Below are 21642 nucleotides of genomic sequence, written 5' to 3' on the forward strand. Positions count from 1 at the left end.
TTGCAGATGCAAATGACATTTCCAAGATGAACAATCTAAACAAAGTAATGTGTGTTTTCCAGTTAACACATTCATTTATAAATTTAATTGTGATGTTTATCTCCTTCACATTCAACCTCATTTATATTTGGTTCCCAAAGAATTTTGTGTAATTACCAGGCAACCATCCTTTCTTCCTAGTCTTGAAAAGATTGCCTATTTTAATTGTCGTGGGATTGAGCCATTACATTATATCTATTGTCACTGTGTAAAAGAAATGCACAATACATTTTTGTACAACATATAAAATATTGTATGTCCAAAGTAACCATTAATCTGCCATTGTAGAACTTGAGTGCAAATTTCTTACATTTTACTTTTAGATAAATATTTTAAGTATATTTCCATAATGTTTTCTTTGTTATTAATCTTCCCTCTTCCATTTCACCCTTTCATTTGAATCTGCTATTATGAAATAGCTCACAAATGTGCTAGAAAACATGGAAGTCAGAGTGAGTGAGCAGTCTGCGGAGTGAAAATCCATCGTGTTCCTCAGCACCATCTGGTGAAGTATTCTGGAGACCTGTGGGTGATATGTATGCATGCGTGCGAGTGTGTGAGTGAATTGTGTGTGTGTCGTACATGTCAAGTGTGAGTCTGTGTGTTTGTGCAGGAAGCGAAACCAGGACATATGGCCTGTGAACCTTATATCAGAACAGGGAAAGCAGGAGGGAGAGAGGATGTGAGCAGTGATGGTGAAGCTGTTAAACCCCCCACATCTAAAAAGTAGGTCTCCATGAGCAATGGAACAACAAGGTGTTCCTCAAATCACACCCTCAATTTCTTCTTTAGATTGGATTAATATGACCTTATAAAGGCCTATTTATCTTTTGAACAAATTGAACAAGTAAATCAAAGCAAGCCCAAATACCATGAATCAAAGCAAACCACAAGCAAGCTGAACATCAAATTCTGTAAGTACAAAAGAAATTTTTCACTGAAAGAAAACTTTATCCATCTTGGACCATCTACATTTGAGAATGATTCATGCATTGAAGGAACTGCACTGAGCTCTCATTCTCTGCCACATAACACCTTCATACTTGGGAATGGCTGCAAGGTCAAAATCAAAGTTTTTATATTCTTCTGTTATGTACAGTGATTTCATCGCAATTTCATCAAGGCATGGCATTTGGGGCTGTGAATCTAAGTTCCCTCTTGGTATCATATATAAGTCAACTAACCTGCTGCCATTGAATGAAATACTGCAACTCCCTGTATATTGCTGCACTCTTTGTCGACTGCAAATACTTCAAAACATAGCCATTAAATTCTACTCCTTTCCTCAAGATTTACTAGCTAACAGTGTAATATAGAGTAGATTTTAAACAACTAATATTCGTTTTTAAACTTCCAGGCATTCACTAACTCCACATCATATCAATTTTATCATCGATGTTCATGTGATACAAAAAGGTTTCCACAGGACTATATGCAGTTCTATGAAAAACTATATGAAAAAAGTACACACTTCCATAGGAATTAAGCATGTAACTCAGGTGCTGCTAACGAATTGCACTTGATATATATGTTATAAAAGCAGAGGTTTTGGCAGTTTGATGGTATATGTTAACACAATGGTGCAATTTTCCCATGAGTGAGCATCCCAGCAAATTCCCCTTACTGTGCAAGGATGTGCAATGCTTAAAGAAACTAAAAAACCCCAAACCTACATCTCAGACTCCTCAGTTCTCATGTTACCATGTTAATGACAGAACAGGTTAGTTAAAACTAAACTCAACATATCAGCACAAATACTTCATACTAACTGTTAAGCATGGTGGTGGAGGGGAGCTGATTTGGACCTGGGTGCCTTGCAGTCAATGAATTGACTATGATCGCCTTTGTATATCAGATTAGAGACTGATGAAGTCATAGGAAAAATGACTTCTTCAAGTTATTGCAGCCAAATTTGCTTCTACAAGCTACTGAAGCTACTGGTCTGTGCTTAGTTTTTCACATAGAGTCATGTGTAAGCTCTTTTTCACATGACTATAATAAATGATATTTTGCCTGCAGATCACTGAGGTCATTCTCCCAATAATTCACATCAGTTCCCCCAATAACTGAGAAACCGTTCTCTGTTAATGTGCACAGGCTCTGGAAGAGTCTGCCATCCCACATAAAGTCCCCTCCAACAGTTGACCATTCAGAAGAATATAATTAATCATGTGCTCCTTACTATGTGTTCTAACAAAGCAAAAAGACAACGGCTATAACACTGTTAAACCTAATCTCTGTGTACAGAGTGGAATCTGTGTGCGATGTGAAAGATATGCGACTCAGGTCTGCATTTTGAGGCCAGTCTCTCAAACAGAACCAGAAATCAACTAAGCAAATGTGTTACGTGTCATGTGGAGCACAAAGCCCACAAAGGTGCATTTAATTTGAACCAACGCGCCAGGCAACAAGCAACAACTACTACTAGCAACAAACAAGAATGAGACACGGGGCAGACTGCTCTCTCTAAATCACAGCCCTTTTAAGCCAGCTGCTGTAATTAGCGCTGGAGCCTGACTGGAACACCAGTCCAATCTGCGATGGTGGAAAGCTGAACAAAGTCGAAGGATCCATGATGGAAATCAAAATGTGGAACATACTAATCAGCATACAAAACAGACAGGGTTAAAAGCACAAAAAGGCAAAGGAGCTCTGCCACAGCAAGTGCCATAATACATTCTATTTTTACTGCGTATCTGTTCCAGTTTTATGTCAATTTTCTTTTTTTTCTTTTTTCCCCTTTCAGCTGTTTTCCTTTTTAGGTTTTGTATACATTTGGAAAGTGCTCTGGGTCAGCCCCTGTTGTTTTTAAATGTGTATAAGTAAAAACGATTGGACCTGATGTGACTTATTATGAGAATATCAAATTACCATGCCATTGTGTCAGTGTCACTGTTGCCTCTGAGATATGCACCCAGTGTCCTTTAGCTTCTTTGACATTTAGAAGTGTTTCTTGTTTATGTCCAGTAGGGGTGGTAGAGGAATAGGTCACAGCTGGTACTGGTGCCCAGGCTGCTTGGTTTCCAACCCTTTAGTTTCATTTTGCTTTACTTAGTTTTAGGGATCAAAATTAATCGGTTTGCTTTAGGAAAACTTGGATGAAAACACAAACTGCCATAATAATAATAATAATAATAATAATACATTTTATTTATGAGCGCCTTTCAAGTCACCCAAGGACACTTTACAATAGGATAAAACACTTAGTAAAATAATGGCAGAATAAGAACAATAAAACAAAAGCACAAGATAGAGAACCAATGTTTCTTATTTCTGGGGGCAGAGAGTTCCACAGCCTGGGAGCAGATCAGCTGAAAGCTCTGCTTCCCATGGTGGTGAGGCAGAAGGAAGGCACAGCAAGCTGGATAGAAGAAGAAGATCGAAGTGAACGGGCAGAACAGGTAGTGGTTAACAGGTCAGAAAGGTAAGGAGGAGCGAGGTTATGAATGGCCTTGAAGGTGAGCAGAAGAAGTTTGAAAATTATCCGGAATTTCACAGGGAGCCATTGAAGTTCCTGAAGAACAGGGGTGATGTGCTGGTAGGAGGGGGTTCTGGTGATAATGCGAGCAGCAGAGTTCTGAACCAGTTGAAGCTTATGGAGGGATTTATGGGGGAGACCATGGAGAAGAGAATTGCAGTAGTCAATACGGGAGGTAACAAGACTGTGGACAACAATGGACGTAGACTGGGTGGAAAGAGAAGGAAGCAATCTGTTAATGTTGCGTAGATGGGAGTAGGCAGAACGGGTGAGATTATTGATGTGAGATTTATAGGAAAGTGAACTGTCTAGGATGACACCAAGGCTCTTAACCTGAGGAGAAGGGAAAACTGTGGAGTTATCGAGTAAGAAATGGTTCGCCTTCAGAAGGTTGGATTTGGTGCCAATAAGGAGGATCTCAGTTGTATCCTCATTGAGCTTTAGAAAATTAGAGGTAAACCAGGATTTTAACTCGGATAGACATTTTGAAAGGGAGGAAGGTGGGAGGGAGGAATCAGGTTTGCAAGAGAGATATAACTGGGTGTCATCAGCAAAACAGCGAAACTGAAGATCAAATTTGCAGAAAATGGTACCTAGAGGGAGGATGTATATTATGAAGAGAAGAGGGCCTAAAACTGAGCCTTGAGGTACACCAGAGGTGACGGTGAATAGACGAGAGCGGAATGATCTTAGTTGAATAAACTGGGAACGGTCGAGGAGATATGATTGAAACCAGGCGAGGGGTGTGTCAGAGATGCCGAGAAAGGAAAGTCTGCTTAGAAGTACAGAGTGAGAAGTGGTGTCGAAGGCTGAACTCAGATCTAAAAGGACGAGAATGGTGAGAAGACCAGAGTCAGCTCCGATCAGAAGATCGTTAGTGACTTTAAAGCAGTTTCTGTACTGTGACATGAGCGAAAACCAGATTGAAATTTCTCATAGATATTATTATTAACCAGGTGTAAATGAAGTTGAGCTGCAACCACTTTTTCGAGTATCTTAGAAATGAAGGGTAAATTGGAAATCGGATGGAGGTTGTTAAAGTTGTTAGGATCTAAAGAAGGTTTTTTCAGTATAGGAGAGACTAGATCAGTCTTGAATAAGGAGGGAACGATACCGGTGGTGAGAGAAGAGTGAATGATAGCAGAGATGAGTGGGAGTAAAGAAGAGAGGCAGGATTTGACAAGCCCCGTGGGCATGGGGTCAAGATGACATGTGGCAGGCTTTGATTTACATATGAACTCGGAAATATCGGATAAATCAGGAAGATGAAAAGTGGAAAACGTCTCAAAAAGGAGAAAAGGTTCTGTAGAGGGCATACATACAACATTTGATCTGAGTTGCTGGTGGAAGTTATTGATTTTCGTAGTCCAGAACAGCATCAAGGAGTTGCAGGTTTCAGAGGAATAGAAGTGCGGTGGTAAAGCATTGGGGGGTTGAATTAGTTTGTTGAGAACTGAAAACAGAGTCCTTGCATTACCCTCATAAGAACTGATAATACCAGAGGAGAAGCTTTGTTTGGCCTTGTTGATGGAGTCTTTATACTGAAGTACGTGGTATTTATAGATTTCTGAATCAACAGTTGCCATAACATCACAGTGCAACTAAATAAAGGGAAACCGTGACAAAAAAGGCTTTTAATTCATGCTCATATTGCTGCTAGAAAAGGTCTGTTCACATTTCTTGTTTCATTTGCAAAAATGAAATGTCACTTAATTCAAAATGTCATCAACAAAAGCCCACATTAAAATTACTTGCATTAAATTGACAACTCAAAATAAATCAGCAAAACAGATTAAATGAAAATATCCTTGTTGCATTGTTGCTCTAATGCACCACTTAACTCATGTGAACAGCTGTTTTCAGTAACATTTTAATAAAATTTATCCTAATACATTTGCTTACGAGTAATGTGTTTTATATTGTATAATGGAACTATAATACCAATGAATGGCATTCGTACTTGGATTCATGCTTTTGTCTGTCTGACGACACTTTGTCACATGAGTGCAGAGTGAGAGGTCATCTGAATGTAGGAGTCCTCCGTCACAAGTATTAAAATGGTGATACATAAGAAATGAAGCCAGCATTTTGCCAGCACTCCACCACATCCTAGTGGTATGTGAAGTATGTGGGCTGATTTATAATGCCTCTATTATATGACTGCATCGCAAGAGGCATGAGACGTCAGTGTGACAGTACGAGCAATCGCCATCCTACAATCCGTAACTCAGCAGACTGTGAACAAAAAGGAAAAGATAACAACATAATGACTTTATGACTGAGAAACTGCAGAAAACAAAGCTGGTAAAAGCCTTAAAGGGGAATCTGACAACTAGTTTCAGTTACATCGCACAAATTATGTCAATAAGAGAATGAAAACATAAAAAAAAAAATACACAAATATGCAATTTTCATTACATTTTAGAACCTTGGTGCACATTTGTTTAGCCACATGGCACCAATAGAAAAATATTTTCTTTTTCTTTTTTTTTTCTAGAGACATTAAATAACCAAAAATATCACTGGATGACATAACCATCATATTTCACATGGCAGTCTGTTTGCTGTGGGCTGCCATTAATCAGTCTACCCTCCATAATTCGAAGAAGGAAGGTCTGTCTGAGAATGTCAAGTATTTCGGTGGGAGAACAGACTCATTGGCAGATAAGACCAGCTGAGGAATGTTTAACTGGCTAATGTAAAGCGACAAAAAGGGGAAAAGGAACGCATGAAACACCATCTTTTTATAAATCAGACCCACCTACACACATGCACAGGCATACACAGACACACACACGCACACATGCGATGAAACATGACTTATGGAGCTCTCTGCTGTCACAACAAACAGAGCAGCGGGTGACCCGTGGAGTCAGGAGGCGTTTCTGGAATCAGCTGTCTTAGTGTAAAAACAGACTCCTGCTGTTTGTACAATTGGGTCATTCCCAAACTCGGCAGGTTGAATGGAAAGACATGCAGAGAGCTGGGAATTTCCAGATGACCATCTCCACCCTCTTTTGAATTTTTTTTAACTTCTAATGGCGAATAATATTATCTATCCAGAATTAATGTGCTACACTTCCACATTCCTGATGCACAGACAATTTCTGTACCCAAGCAGATGCTTCCTGCTGCCTTGAGCGGAGCGAGGAGCTGGCAAGAGACACAAATCAATATTTTTTTCTAAAAAATGTATTTAACGGTGCACTTAACAAAAGGACAAATTCTTGTTTATAGAAATGACCTGTCCAAGTAGCTGCAGGCAGGCAGAGAGCTGATAGAAAACACAGCCCGCTGAGCTGCTGGACATTGAGCTGCTTCACTGGAGCAGTTAGTGGGAAATGGTTTGCTCAAGGGCTGCTGGACTTACGTGATCTGATTTTCTTCAGGGAATACAAACCAATGCTTTTAAACCTCTACTGAGTGTTCAGATGATAAACCTACATATCCATGTATATGACCCGTGATAATCATTTATTAATGGAAAAATACATTAATTACAACCATCTGCTACTGCTAATACCAACAACAAATCGAACTAATTTTACAGCCGTCTAGACTGTTGAAATCATCTTTCTGCTCTTGAAATTTTGCCACAGTTTTATATATAGTGCCAATTCACAACAAAATCTATCTCAAAGTGCTTTGTATGATTAGGTGAACAATTTCGTGGAGAGAATGATAACAATCAGGCGATCCTCTGCGAGAAAGCACTTGGAGACTGTGGGAGGCAAGAACTCCCTTTTTAAGAGGAAGAAGTCTCCAGCAGAGTGGCAAGAAAGGTACACTGTTAAATATTGTAGGAACAACAATTAAACCAGTAGTCTGAGAGCAAAGTGCTCTGTTGGGGTGATACTATGAGGTAAGGAGTGACCCCCTTCACATTACCTAATAATATTTTCCACTGTATAAAGATATCACTGTAGCTTTAAGAGATCTTGTTGCTGTGTGATAGCTGGCAGTGTAAACCAGGTCATAGCAACAGTTTTAATGCACCAAACAGGATCATTATGGCTGGTAAAGAGCCTTCCCCTCAGCTCCCCTGCCCTCCCGTAGACATCAAGTCAACTGTGTCATTGGCCTGCTAATGGGAGGGATCACGCTTGGCTGTATAACAAGAGCAGGACAAGCTGTCAGTGGTCCTCTGACAGGTGCAGCTTTCCCAGAATGCCCTGCGGCCATGCCGCAGAGCGCCACCGAAGCCCCTAAATCTCCGGCTGCTCTCTGCTGACGAGCCAAACGCGTCCATCTCCCACAGACAGAAGTAATTAGGTTTTCACCCGGGCCTTACGCAGCAAACTGGGAGAATACTCTGCTGCTGTCTCACTCTCTCTTCCTCGCTCCCACTCTTCCTTTCTTTCACTGCCAATCAAACTAACTCCAGCTTTCTCAATTAACGACATTTTTGTGCATGTTTGTGTTCGTGAAACACAACGAGGAACAGACAGAAAGCCTGAGAAAATGAACGATGCTCAAAACTCCCACAGCTATTAATGATTTGTTATAATAACCACCAAACCATCTCATCCAGTAAACAAGTGTGGGTGTGGAGGCCTTGTCATTCATACAAGCCCGCTGAGCAAACACGTCATCTCACCAACAGCTATTTATTTACATAATACAGTTATATAAGGAATACAAATGCCTAATGCAGGACTGCAAGGGCTAATCAGACCACATGCAATACTCTGGAGTTTCAGTGTGACTGATATCACCACCTTTGCTCCTTGTCAACTAAGTATGTATGTTTTTAAATCCAAAGTATGCTGCAGTTATCTTCTGAGTTATTTTTAAGCACTATTGTGTCTCCTAGAAACTATGTTTATTCATCAGAAGTAAATTTAGCAATCAGTTTTGCTTCCTGAATGTGTGTGTGTGTGTGTGTGTGTGTGTGTGTGTGTGTGTGTGTGTGTGTATATATATATATATATATATATATATATATATATGTATATATATATATATATGTATATATATATATATATATATACATATATATGTATATATACATATATATATATAATATATACATATGTGTGTGTGTGTGTGTGTGTGTGTGTGTGTGTGTGTGTGTGTGTGTGTGTGTGTGTGTGTGTGTAAACAAAAGGTCAAAATCACTTTGATAATTACGCTAAGTTGTATGGAAAACACAGGGAGAATGTGAGGACTTCATATGCAGATTCAAAAACAAAAATACTAAAACAAAACAAAAACTGCTGCCTTAAGTTATACAAATTATACCAAATTATCAGGTCTTATGCTTCACTTCACTCTTGACTAATTTATCCAAGCCTTATGTGTTAAAATTAATTATGCTGTAGCTTCTGTTAACTCGCACTGAATTGCACTTTACCAATGCTCTCTTGAAAAATGTGTCTTTTTCAATTATGTTGATAGCAAATAGTCATAATGGATAGTCATAATGGTGACATTATGTCCTTGTCAAAAACTATCTGTTGTTATAAATCAGAAGCATGAGTGGAATAAATGTTAAATGGTTATAGTGCACAAAATTATGTTTATAGCCTTTTTTTTTTTTTGCATGAAATTGGGACAACACATGAGAAACATAACTCACTTATCATAGTTTGTGGATTACCTTGAGTGACAGTCTTCATCTGAGAAGGGAAATGCATCATAATGCTTAAAAAAATTAAAATAATAGAGCCTGCAGTGTCTAAAAAGTGAAGCAAATGTAAAGTCCCTGAAATCTGCATTATTTCTGCTGGGCAGCAAGGGGCAATTCCTCTGTCCAGTGGTATAGAAGTCTTTTAGAAAACAAAACTACATTTTATTTCATTAATAACCCCAGTAAACATTTTCCTAATAGGTTCAACTGTTTTAAGTCTAATTTGACACAGTACTGATACAGCATAATGTTCTCTTTGTGGATTATGGTCCCATTTAGGCTAAAAGAGGCAATAAAGCAGGGCACTGTGTGATAGACGAGTCACTACCGACCTTACCTCGGAACAAAAAGTAACCTCCATCCTCAAATAAAGTGAAAACATAATAGAAAATGTCCTGGTGATTCTATACTTTCACAGTTTCATGATTGACTTGTTTTTGTTGCTTTTTGAGGATAGCGGGTGGAGTTGAGGGGATTGTATACAGGTGTTTGTCTTCATAAGTTATGTCTAATCAATCAATCAATCAATCAATCAATCAGTTTTCCACAGATGGCCTGCAATGTTCTTGAGACACTCAAGCAATAAAGCAGAAATACAATCTGGAAACTCCATGGGCCCACCCACTTCAGTTTTTTATTTGCAAAGTTAAAAATGTGTTAAGTTTGATATTGTTGCCTGCAGACTGCAAATCAATTGTCTTTCTGAATCCACTGCTAAAGTGACATTAAGCCTCCCTAAAATGAAATGAAATCAAGTCTAGCCAGTCATTTCCCATTGTACAAAGACATTTCCTGAGTATAAGTTGAGTATCCTTTGCACTCACATCCTCTAAACATAAAACAGCAGCTTTGTGCATAGCAACTAAAAACAAATTAATTGCTGAAAAGTGACCTCAGAAATATTTCATGTTGATTTTTTTGGACTGCTTCTCTTGACTTTGGTTCATCAAGCACAAAGTTTTGTGCATGGTTTTATTATGGATTAGGGAGAGTCTTTTTGTTGGATACAAGTTTGTGTTTATGTTTCATTTCCTCTTTCTGTTTGTGTGCTTTTATATTTACAGCTTATCTTTGTTTTGCAAATCCATGAACCCACTAGGCTGATGCTACAAAGGAAAGTGTGCTGAGGATGGTCAAGACAGTTCCTGCAAAACAGTTTACGTTCTGACATACTTTCCTAAACACTGGAGAGAGAAAACAAGTGTTCTGTCCCTTTGCTTTTCAGGACCACTCGACATAAGTAGGGCAACGGGAAGTGATACGACATTTTTCAAAAGGATATTTGGAACACACGCACTTATAGGCCAAAAGTAATTCTTTTGGTTCTGCTGCTGAAAAATCTGAAATGATGTATCTAGCTATGTGTATTTTCTAGGCTGGGACTGCACACCAGATTCACAGCGAGTCTGCCACAAAGTGGGAACAAATTTATCTTGGCATTCACTTCCTGGCTACAGCAGAACAAGTCTTCAGTGCATCTTCTATAGCTGTCTGGGAGTTTCTCCATGATGACAAAAACTGATTTTATCTATTCTTAGTCTGTTTTGTGTGTGAGTGTGTCACATATATATAAATATATATTGGTGTAGAGTAAAGAAGAAAACTGTCAGTTGGCTGAGGTGGTTGTCCTTCCAAACTTGTGAAGAAACTTGTTTTTCCTGTCTTAAAACGTTTTATTCACTCAATATTGATGTAATAAGATATTCTGCACACATGGTGTCAGTGGCCAGTGAAAACTTCAGGAAACTTCTCAGGAAGAAAAACATCTTATTTAGATCCATAAACCTAGGAGTTTATCTGGTGGGTTCTGAAAGGTTGTCAAGAGTCCAAGGACAGCAGGAGTTTGTGAAACTGTGCCATGAGCATCTGAGAGAGTGGAGTTAAAAAAGTACCAGAAAAAAACAAAACCAAACATGATGCAAGTATGTTTGGTTTAGTAATATAATAATGATAAATGAACAACATTAAACACACAAAGTAAATGTTGTGGGAAAGCCTGAACATTTGCATAAATGTCTTAGTGCTAAAAAAATCTCCAACCATATAATATTTTGATGTTAACCATTTCTAAATTTAGTCAGATGAACATTATTGTTAATTGCTGGCCATAAATTAGTGCTCACTGGCTTTACTGGGGTAGCGACTAAACACAAGACATGAACACCTTCATTAGGTAAACCTGCTCAATTGTTCATTAATCCAAAATCTAATTAGCCAATCACATGGCTGTAACTTGAAATAACCATCAGGTCGGGGAAGAAAGGTGATTTAACTAAATTGGGCATGGTCTGCTGGACAAGTTGCTCTGAGTGTTTGAAAACTACTTCAGTTTTCAGGAAGGAATCCAGGTATGCAGCAACTGGCTGTTCTCTTAGTGAAAATACCTTGTTGATGCCAGCAATCAGAGGAGAATCCTCAGACTACTTCAAGGTGACAGTAACTCAAATAACCACTTGTTACAACCAAGGTATGCAGGAGAGCATCTCTGAATGCACAATACATTTAACACTGAAGCAGATTGGCTACAGCAGCTTAAGGCCAGGGCATTGGTAAATTGCATTTGTATCAAACAAATCTGCAGCAGCTGTGTGATGCTATCATGTCTATAATCTAAAATCAGAGACTAAAATCTCTGAGGAATGTTTCCAGCACCTTGTTGAATCTATGCCATGAAGAATTACGGGATCTCTGTAGGGAAAAGGGAGCCAAACCTAGTCCTATCAAGGTGCACTTAATAAAGTAGTCAACGCAAGGTTAATTTATTGAGCTAATGACTCAATCAGCTGATTGAAAAAGCAATTACTTTGTTGTTTGTGATTTAAAAAAATAAATTAAAGAAAAATAGCTTTTCAGATTGAATAGCGACAACGTAAACAGCATTTCAGTATTTTTCAATTTTGCATAGAAATGAACCATTGCCTGCACTTCAGGATCATAAATCTTCTTCTATTTTTTTTCTTTTGTAGATAAAAAAATAGATAGTTATTCAAATCTGATGTTAGGAATATCTGATCTGACCATAATCTTACACAAAAATGCCACAGACTTTTTCTCTAACCTTGAAAGGCTGTTGTAGAGGAGAAAGATTTCTTCTTTTTTTTTACCGGAGCAGTCATAGAGATGTAAATAATGTGTGGAAAGAAGGTGTGGTTTGCTAGGAACAGGCCAGATCTGCCAGCTGACAGCCTCCATTATAGAGACGGGGCTGCAGACTGGGGTTAACTCATGCAGATCAAGCTGATGTGACGCACCAGCAGCTGCTTTTTCATTCACTGACTGCTCAGTGCAGCAGGGTTTAACCTCAATCTGTGCAGTGCTGAGGCTCAGCATGTATAAAAAGCAGCTATTGGGATTACTGTTTTTGTTGTCATTTTTTTAAACATATGTAAATATATATATTATGTCTTTACAAACTGAGCAGGTATTGATCATTTCTTTGTCCATTATTGGGGCTCATTCACAAATCTATACTGTAAAAGTCTATGCAAATATTTTAAACAAAACTCCAGAAGTCAGCAACGCTTTCTTTATTTGAATTTATTAGTAAATTACTAACACATTTGCAGTTGAAAGTTGAAACCATGGTGTATTAACATTTCTTAAAAGCTTATAATTTCTAAAAGCTTAACATACAAAAAACCCTGGTTTAATATCCCAATTTTTAATGTCTGTTCAGCAACTGAAGTGACTCTCATCTTGGGCTAACGTAGGTTACATTTGTTTTTCTCCTGGTCTGTTATTCTCTTCTGGCCTGGTCTCTGGGGACATGATATTCACCATCTTGGCAATTTTAGCCAACAACATTATTATACCATCATCACTTTCAAGAAATCTCCTCAGAATGTGTTCCTTTCCTGTCTTCCACCTCAGACACTATTCATCTGCTTTGTCCACGATACACCTTTAGGCATATGTATTTCCTTTTTTAGTGGAATTGGAGCATGGCAGCAGGCTGATGGCAAATGGAGGATGATTTTGATCCACTAACACACAGAGAGTGGTGAGAAGAAAATTGGCCTGTGTGCACATTTCATATACTGATGGCGATTTTGCATGCACTTTTAATTTGAGTGCAATGTAAGTATAGCCCAGTTTACCAAAAAGTTGGGACACATGTAAATGATTTTCAGCCTATATTTATTTTGGAAAAACACTTTTCTTTTCTTTTTTAATTTTAATATAAGCTATTTTTGAATTTGATACCAGAAACACTTCACAAAAGTTGTGTCATGGTCCCTGTGCCCCGCTGGTCGATCCTCTATTGGGCAATATGTTTGTGGTTTGTTTGCTCTCTCTCATTCTCTCTCTCGCTGCGGCGACGCTCATTGCGGGCTCCCGCTGCTGGCCCACACACCTGCTCATCACCGCACCGGCCGCTGATCCCAGCTGATTACTGCACTACTTAGATGGCGAGTCTGCACTAGTCTTCGCTGGATCGTGAGCTATCAGCGTCAGTTAAACTTGTGTATCTGCCAACCTGTATTTTGAGAATCTTTTGTAATTATCCCGCTAACCCGATATTTTGTGTTTAGATCGTTTTTTTGGAACCCGATTCTGAGAGGAGTGATTGAGGAGGAACATTTGTACAGAAAGTGTGGAGCACCCTTCTCCCAACCCTGTTTCCCACGGACCCTGGCGACCCGGACCCGTTTCCCCTGCACGTTGTATATAGCCACTTGGTGAATGTGTTCACTGTAAATAAATGCACTGTTCTTCGCTTAAAGGAATACCCTGGCCTGCGCCTGAGTCTCTTTCGGAAACCTTATCAAGTTGTGTGTATCAAAGACTGCGTAGACAAATATTCCAGCAACATATTAGTAATGTTTCTTGGTGCAAAGATCCAAAGACTTTGAGGTTTTCTACAGTACATACAGAAATATTAATACAAAAACTGACATAAATAAATAACATAAGACCAAGAAGCAAAACACACATGAGAAAGGGACAAACCAACAACCTGACAAACTACAAAGGGAGACTGTGATATACAGGATACATAGAAGAGTAGTTAGGGCAGGGTGGAAATAGCTGGGGAAAGTGCAATCATCTCAAGATTGCTGGGAGACACAACTTTGTCTTCTTGTCCTTTTGTTTTCTTGTCCTTCTAGTGAACCTGTTACTAACAATGACCAGTCACAATTATGGAAAAGTGTATCGACTGTAGAGCAGATGAATTTTACAATGGGAGGTGAAACTGTACTATAGAGGAAATATGAAGAGGTTAAACACACAATACAGACAGAAAGCACTATGTACAAAATCCAATGGAAGGGAGTTTCAGTGAATCCAAGTCCCTGATCCTTCCCAAGTCTCCCGAACAGAATCTCTCGGAACACCACTTTCCTAGGCACAGGATGAGGCACATTAGAAACCTTCATAGAGTTAACAGAAACAGACTTACAGAGAGGCGAGGTGAAGACTGCCGCGGTTAGACAATACTCAGGCTGGCTGGAACAACGGGCTAGGGTTTCAGCCGGGAGACATGGAAGACATTATGGATGCGAATATTCCACAACCGTTTTAGATGAACAGAAACCGGGTTGATAAGGGAGTCGATTTCAAAAGGTCCAATGAAGCTTGGAGAGACTTTTAAGCCAGCTGCTTGTTCTGCTCTTTAGTGCATGGCTGATATCCCAAGGATGATTCACAAGGTGAGAGACCAGTAGCTGATGAGGTGTGAGAATTGTGAGCATATTTAGCCCAGCTCTTTACAGCTCTTGGTTCATCTCTCACGAAACATTTGGTTAGTGATGAGTTGGGCTGTCTCCAAGGCAGACAGAAGCTTGGGAAGAGCCATGAATTGAGGTGCTTTGGAGAAGCAGTCAACAATGGTTAGAATGATGGTATTATCTGCAGACTGTGGGAGGCCAGTGATGAAGTCCAAGGAGATATGCTACCAGGGATGAAAGGGCCCCAAACCTGGAATTTGAAGCATCCACCTCCACAACAAACTGTTGGGTAGTGTCAGGCTGGTACAGTGGTGAGCTGGTCCTTAAGAGTGTTGAAAGCTTTCTGGGCAGCTTCGTTCCACAAGAATGGTACCTTGGAAGAAGTCAAAGTAATGAGTGGAAGAGCAACTTTGCCATAACTTTGAATCCAAAAAATTGGCAAACCCCAGGAAGTGGTGAAAGTGCCTCCTGGAGGTCGGTGTGGGCCAGTCCAAAACCACCTAGATCTTTCCTGGGTCTGCCGTGATGTGTCCTTTCTCCACTATGTGACCTACCAAGGAGATGGCGTTGGTGTGGAATACAAAAAGAGCTTATTTTCTAGGCGACGTGGGAGAACCATTCCGTCGTGTGACTCGTGGTTATAATAAAAATACCATTTTTATTTTGTATTTTTGATATGAGTCAGAATTTTGAGTTCATCATTTTGGCTTGACGTCAGTATTTTTATTTTTTTGTCACAGACAGCTTTTTCTTGTGACTCATGTGAACCCTGCAGCATGGTAATGCACTGTGATGGTGACAAAGGCCTTTTGAATCACCTGGGACGATGTGGGTACAGACAGTCCTAACAACCCCACAGCTTTTAGACTGTGCTGAGTGGAGTGGAGGCAGGTTGACAGGCTAGGATAACTTGCTGGTTGTAGCAGAAAAACAAAAGAAATAAATACAATGTCAATATTTATGTTAAAAAAAGCACTCTTATCCTCATCTATGCTGCGTCAGTTCTTCTGTTTACTCCAAATAAACAACTATTTCTGATTGTGGAGCAGCTGCATTTCAAGTAAAATCAGTCCATGCAAGAGGCTTTTGCCAAAGTTGGGTGTTAGACAGTAAAATACTCTTGAATTAAGACTAAGCTTTGGTAGGCTAATGAGCGTGGTGTGGGTGAGTCATTACTCTTTCATGTCTATTTATGCAGATTGCAATTGGTCTCACCCATCTCTGTGATCCATATTTCAATGCCTTAGATAGTATAATTGCAGGCTATGCTGTTTCTATTTCTGAGGCCTCTTTGGACTGTGAATGCCCAAAGAGAATACAGGAAACTGTGTTTGAACTGCAGGACCTGAGTGAATGGAGAATACAGCTGAACGCAGATCTATGCAAAGCAATGTAAACATGCAGTACATTAAAACCACAGGTGGTAATCAACAACTAAGAGATATGAGCACGAAACTCTGTCTGAGTTTTAACTCCTCAGCATGCAGCAGCACAATTATTTTAAGCCGTACCACCTTGGAATCATTTTCTGCAGCTTTAAGTGTTATATGAGCACATGTGGTGGAGATGGACTCCCACACAGTGGAGTGAACAGACCTCTGTCTTCATACTAAATACAGCTCTGATGGAAAATCTGTGTCAAAAAGAGAAACAGTACAGTTTATACAGTAGAGCTCAGCAATTTGTCTGTTGGACATCCATCAGAAATTGTTTCCCTGACTAAACTAATGGTGGTGCAGCCAGGGCTGGTTTCAGCCTGAATTATTAAGGCCAGCTTGTAGAGAGAGAAAAAACCTAGCGAATTTAGAGACATAGCACAATCTCTGGTTCGAGGCCAGAGAAATCTCTGGTCTCTGAGAATCATACACAAGAAAAATAAGTGTACTTCACCATTGTTTCATTACTTACATAATATACACAAGGTTTTTGGATGTTTTTTTTTTTTGTCTTTTCGCAAGCACTGGGTCAGTGTTTGCAGCGTTAGCAATCATTCTGTGCCAGACCTGGAGTGCCTGGGAGAAGATGACGACCAAAGAGGTTATCTCCCTGTTGCTCCGACACTAGCACCTTCACCTCTCCGGGGCAGCGAGCCTCTCCTCGCCTGATCTGTACAGAGGCAGCTACTTCCATAGGCTTTTCTCCTTTTCCTGATTATGCCTCCACATCTCCTCTGCCCTCAGTCCTCCTGCCCGTGACGTGGAAATGAATTTTAGTATGGCATGTTGAGGAATGTATCAGTTCCTAAAATGCATCTAGAGGAGAGGAGAGGCTTAAAATCGGGTCGTATCTTTTCCAGAAGCATTTTTACCTTCAACATATAAAAGTGAGATGACACAATGATGACATGAGGACGGCTCTTGAAACAAGCCATTCTTTTAATTCATAAGTTGATGTCCAACATTTCTGGCCTTCAGCGTTTCTCTGTGTTTGATTTAAAAAAGTTAAAATATCTTGTCACACTGACTGCGAATCAAGGTTGTCATACTTTGTCAAATTCCTACACTTCTCCCTCCTTGTGTTCTTTCTTTGTATCACACGCACACTTTCTTTTCCTCTCCACATTCCGATCAAACACTTGTTTGATAGCACAAGAGGAGAGACAATCACACATCTAGATATTCTTTTTAAACAGCCTGACAAAATAATAGATGCCACAAACGTAGAAGCTTGAAGTCAGATTAAAAAAAAAACAACCCACAGCCACGAGATAACCGGAGCTGCTGCAACATGCAACCAATCTCGCTGCACCACCTTTTCATACACCAATTCAAGGCAATGTTGTGACACGCCACAAGCAGATGGTTCTTTTAAGAGGACGATGTGATGGAACAGTAGTCTGTGTGGTGATTAGATCACTTGGATTTCACCTCTGTGTGTTTGTTTTGTCTCCTGCACATGAGATTACATCTGTGAGGAGACACAGTTCTTTATTGTGCAGCCCCAGAGAGAAAGTCTGGGGCCACATGTGAAAGAGCAAAGTACTGTTTAGTTGTAGTAACAAGTGATAAAAGTAGCTGTGCATTATCAACTGTGCAGATCTCGAAACACCTGGCTGCTTGTTACCTGTCGAAGAATCTCTTCTCATAAAAGCATAAAACCCAAAGTGTTTATGAGTCGTTACTAACACCGTGCATTATACCTGAAAGAAACAACAGAAGAAATAAACACATTACACCGTCAAAGCTGAGCCGTGTTTGTGGTGGAAGTTGTAAATGTATTAGCAGTGGATAAAACTGCTTCCATTGCTTATCTGAAGTTTTGCTAAATCAATCTTTTGTCAGCTTTTACATTATTTTAGTGATTCAGTTCATAACATGGTGTCTTGCAAGCAATATAAACTTTGCTCACAAAGTCATCACATGGAACTGCCAACACATGGCTTTGAAAGCTCTGTGTAAAAACTGGTAAATGGGTTTTAAACAGGAGTACAGCATTTTGTGAAAATAGATGCACTGAAATAGTTTCAAAAAGTACTCCTTAAGGCTGGAGCCCAGCCCAGCTGTCATAGAGTGAGAGGCAGGGTAGATCCTGGACAGGTCACCAAACCATTCACACTGTGGCCAAGTTAGAATCACCTAATTAGAATGTCTTTTGATTGCACTGCCAAACTGGAGGACAGAGTTAGAGCGGGTCATCTACTAATTGGAAGGTTGGTGGTTCGATCCCTGCTCCATTCTGCATGCCAAAGATCCCTGAGCAAGCTACTAACTTCAGCCTGTGTGAATGTAAGACAGAAACACATTTAAGTATAGAGAATGAGCGTGTTGTATAAAGCTCTTGGAGTGCTCAGGTAGAGTGGAAAAAGTGCTATGTAAGAACCAGTCTATTTACCATACAGACACAGGACTCCACACAAAAAGCCTCCAACCTGAATCAAAACCCAGGACTTTTTCTGAGCTGGTATTACTAGCTACTTGCATCTAAAATCACTATATAGAATTTAAAAGTACAGTGTTCACAGTCAGTTTGACAGTAACTTTGAAGCTTAAACATAAGTAGCCTGAGGGATGGCTACTATGAGGAAGCCTGGAAGCTTTACCAGCAGGACACATCATCAGTTGTGTGCCTCAGCTTTGCAGGATGTTTCGGCCTTTTATCATAAATTATTCTGCCAATTTTATTTTTCTGAATTCTTGGAATCTAGTCCGTGAAATTTCATCACAGGTTTTATGTGAGACAGATCTTTCAATTTGAACAGGAGCCATTTGAAGAGGCTTTCTGCAACTGCGATCTGTATAATTTGTCTTTAAAAAAAAAACAATCAGCTGTGTGTTTTTAATCTGTAAGAAAACAGCTAACACTTTAGCATGAGAACCAATTTACAGTTAAATTTAGCAAAAAGCATCAATTTAGTCGGCTGGTCCTTTAGTTTGTTTCTAATTTTTCTTCATATACCCACATTAATCCTTTTTACTGCAAACATATCTAGGTTCAAGGTTGTGCGGGGACATTGGGAACAGGTTGCCAGATCATCAAATTGCTAATACAGAGAAAGGGAATTCATGCTCATACCACCCTCTATCTCTAAATGCTTCAGACAGTGGTCCTCCATGTGTCTTTGGTGGAGACACACAAAGAACACACAATCTACACCCAAGAGGTGCAAACCTAGAACCTTGTTATTGTTGTGCTAACCACTGTACCACCATAACAACCCCAAAGCACTCCCTGCCAAGGATGGGTAGTGAACTTTTAGTGGGTACTGACTGATTTACATCTGCACTACTAAGTACCAATTTACACTAAATCTATTGTTGCTAAACTTTGGTACTAGAACATAATGGGGTTTAAGCAAGAAAACAAGGGACATCAACACATCTGATCTGAAAGTTCATTACAACACTTACCAACCTGAAGATTGTACTGTTTTTGAGTGGCTGTAACCCAAATTCCCCTCAAGACCTGCAGTTAGCACACCTGCATATGAACCAAAGGATGGACCAAAGGATGATTACGTTTTTAAAATCCTTAGTGAAACATTGCTAGCTTCCTCAACGTTTTCTTCAGGTAATTAATTAAACGTATTTTTACAGTGGCTTCTCTGAAATTTGAGACAATATGTCCACAATGTTAATACATAACCATAACCGAGAATGACATTACTATTTAGTACTGTAGTATACCAAAACTGACAGTAATGTCAGTTTCACAGACTTTTCCAGACAGCGACAAAAGCTGCTGGTGTGGTGTAGAAAATGTTGTAAATACATAAAAAGTTTTAGTATTGATTCAAATGCGAAATGCACTCAACCCTACTTTGGACCAATCAGACTGTCCATCTGTAATTTTAAGGGCAACAAGCAGTCAAAAGAATGGTGGAGCTTTTAATACAATTTGTGTATATATATATATATCTACTTTGAAATTTATTCAGACTGTCAGTGAAACACGTGAAACCCATTTAGGGGGCCAGAGAGATCAGCAGTTAATTGCAGGTGCAAACAGTTATTAACTCCACTAAATTGACCTGCAAATGAAGTCACAGTGTGTTTTCATTCATGTGGGAGTTATTCCATAAATCCGATACCATCAGCTAGGCTGTCAGACACAGGGAAATTGACATTCAAGCACTTATCCTGTTATTGTCTCCATTCACTGGCACTTTTTGTATTTTGCATTGTGGTCACTCAGCCCCACCCATCCATTAAAGGTTAAAACAAAAGAACGGACCATTATTTACACAAGCGTGGTAATTCAGGCTGAACTCCTACTTTTATATTAGAGCATATTTTTTGAGGACTCTTTGTTCACTGCAGGAAATAAGTCTCTTCTCCTTTTCTGTGTTTAATTCACAATTATACCCAAGACTTTATTCATGCTGACCTTAAGAGTCACTTCTAAAAAAAAAAGGGAAAAAGAAAATTTAAAATGTCTCTATTTTAAGAGTCTGCTCCTTGATACATTATAGCCCAATAATTCATTCCCACTAACTAAAATGGCCTTACAGTTGCTGCTTAAGGCAGAATGCACCCAGGTGAGTTTTAGCTATATCCAAGGGGTTGCTCAGCCAGTGGAAAAAGTAGCACATAAAACTTCTCGAGCAGATGTTTGTCACAGAGTTTAATATATTTTTTTATTCCTTCCTTTATGAAAGGACCACATGACCCCCTCAGCAACCAAAAATAATCTCCATATCCATTGAGAGGATTATAATGATATATCTACCAGAATGTGAGACATCTAATGAAGACTGAAAATTTTGTTTAGGTAATACTGACCCTACTCACTGATTATTTTCATCTTGCTTTTGCTGCAGCTGCTGTCAGGACGTTGATTAGTAGTATTTGTAATAAGTATGTTGAGACACGCCCACACAATGCTGGACAGCTTTTCTTGTGGGGGTTTGAAGAGAGCCTGTCTGAGCGTGTATTAACTGTTTTGATGTTTTATGTTTCAGTCCCACTCGAATAAAAATAGCACAGTAACCTTGTTGTATCCAAAAAGAAAAGAAAAAAATGCAGTTACATCATGATTACCATGATGTGTAAACCAATTACAAATAGTTGCCATGACAAATATTTCCAAAAGCAAGGCAAGTGTATAGGTCACCTTCTGGGAGGCAACCTGTCTCCAAACAATTGCGATCCAAGTTGGACTGCAGTCACTTTCTGACAGGAAGAGGTTTGCAAATAATTGTGATCTAATTTACAAATGCAGACACAGTGTCAGTCAATCTGAGCACAACTTTTCTTTGATGCAGCTCTTTGCAATATGGGAATCAGCTGATTGCTGACTGGTTTTATTCTAGTTAAATTTCTAAAATCAATTTGTAGTTCATTCACTGTCTTACAGCAGGACACTGATTTGTGGATTCATTTTGTAATGTA

The sequence above is a fragment of the Copadichromis virginalis genome, linkage group LG2 (genome assembly GCF_057382275.1).
Source record: "Copadichromis virginalis isolate Kocher_CV1m ecotype Utaka linkage group LG2, C_Virginalis_male_GT1.1, whole genome shotgun sequence".
NCBI classification, from domain to species: Eukaryota; Metazoa; Chordata; class Actinopteri; order Cichliformes; family Cichlidae; genus Copadichromis; species Copadichromis virginalis.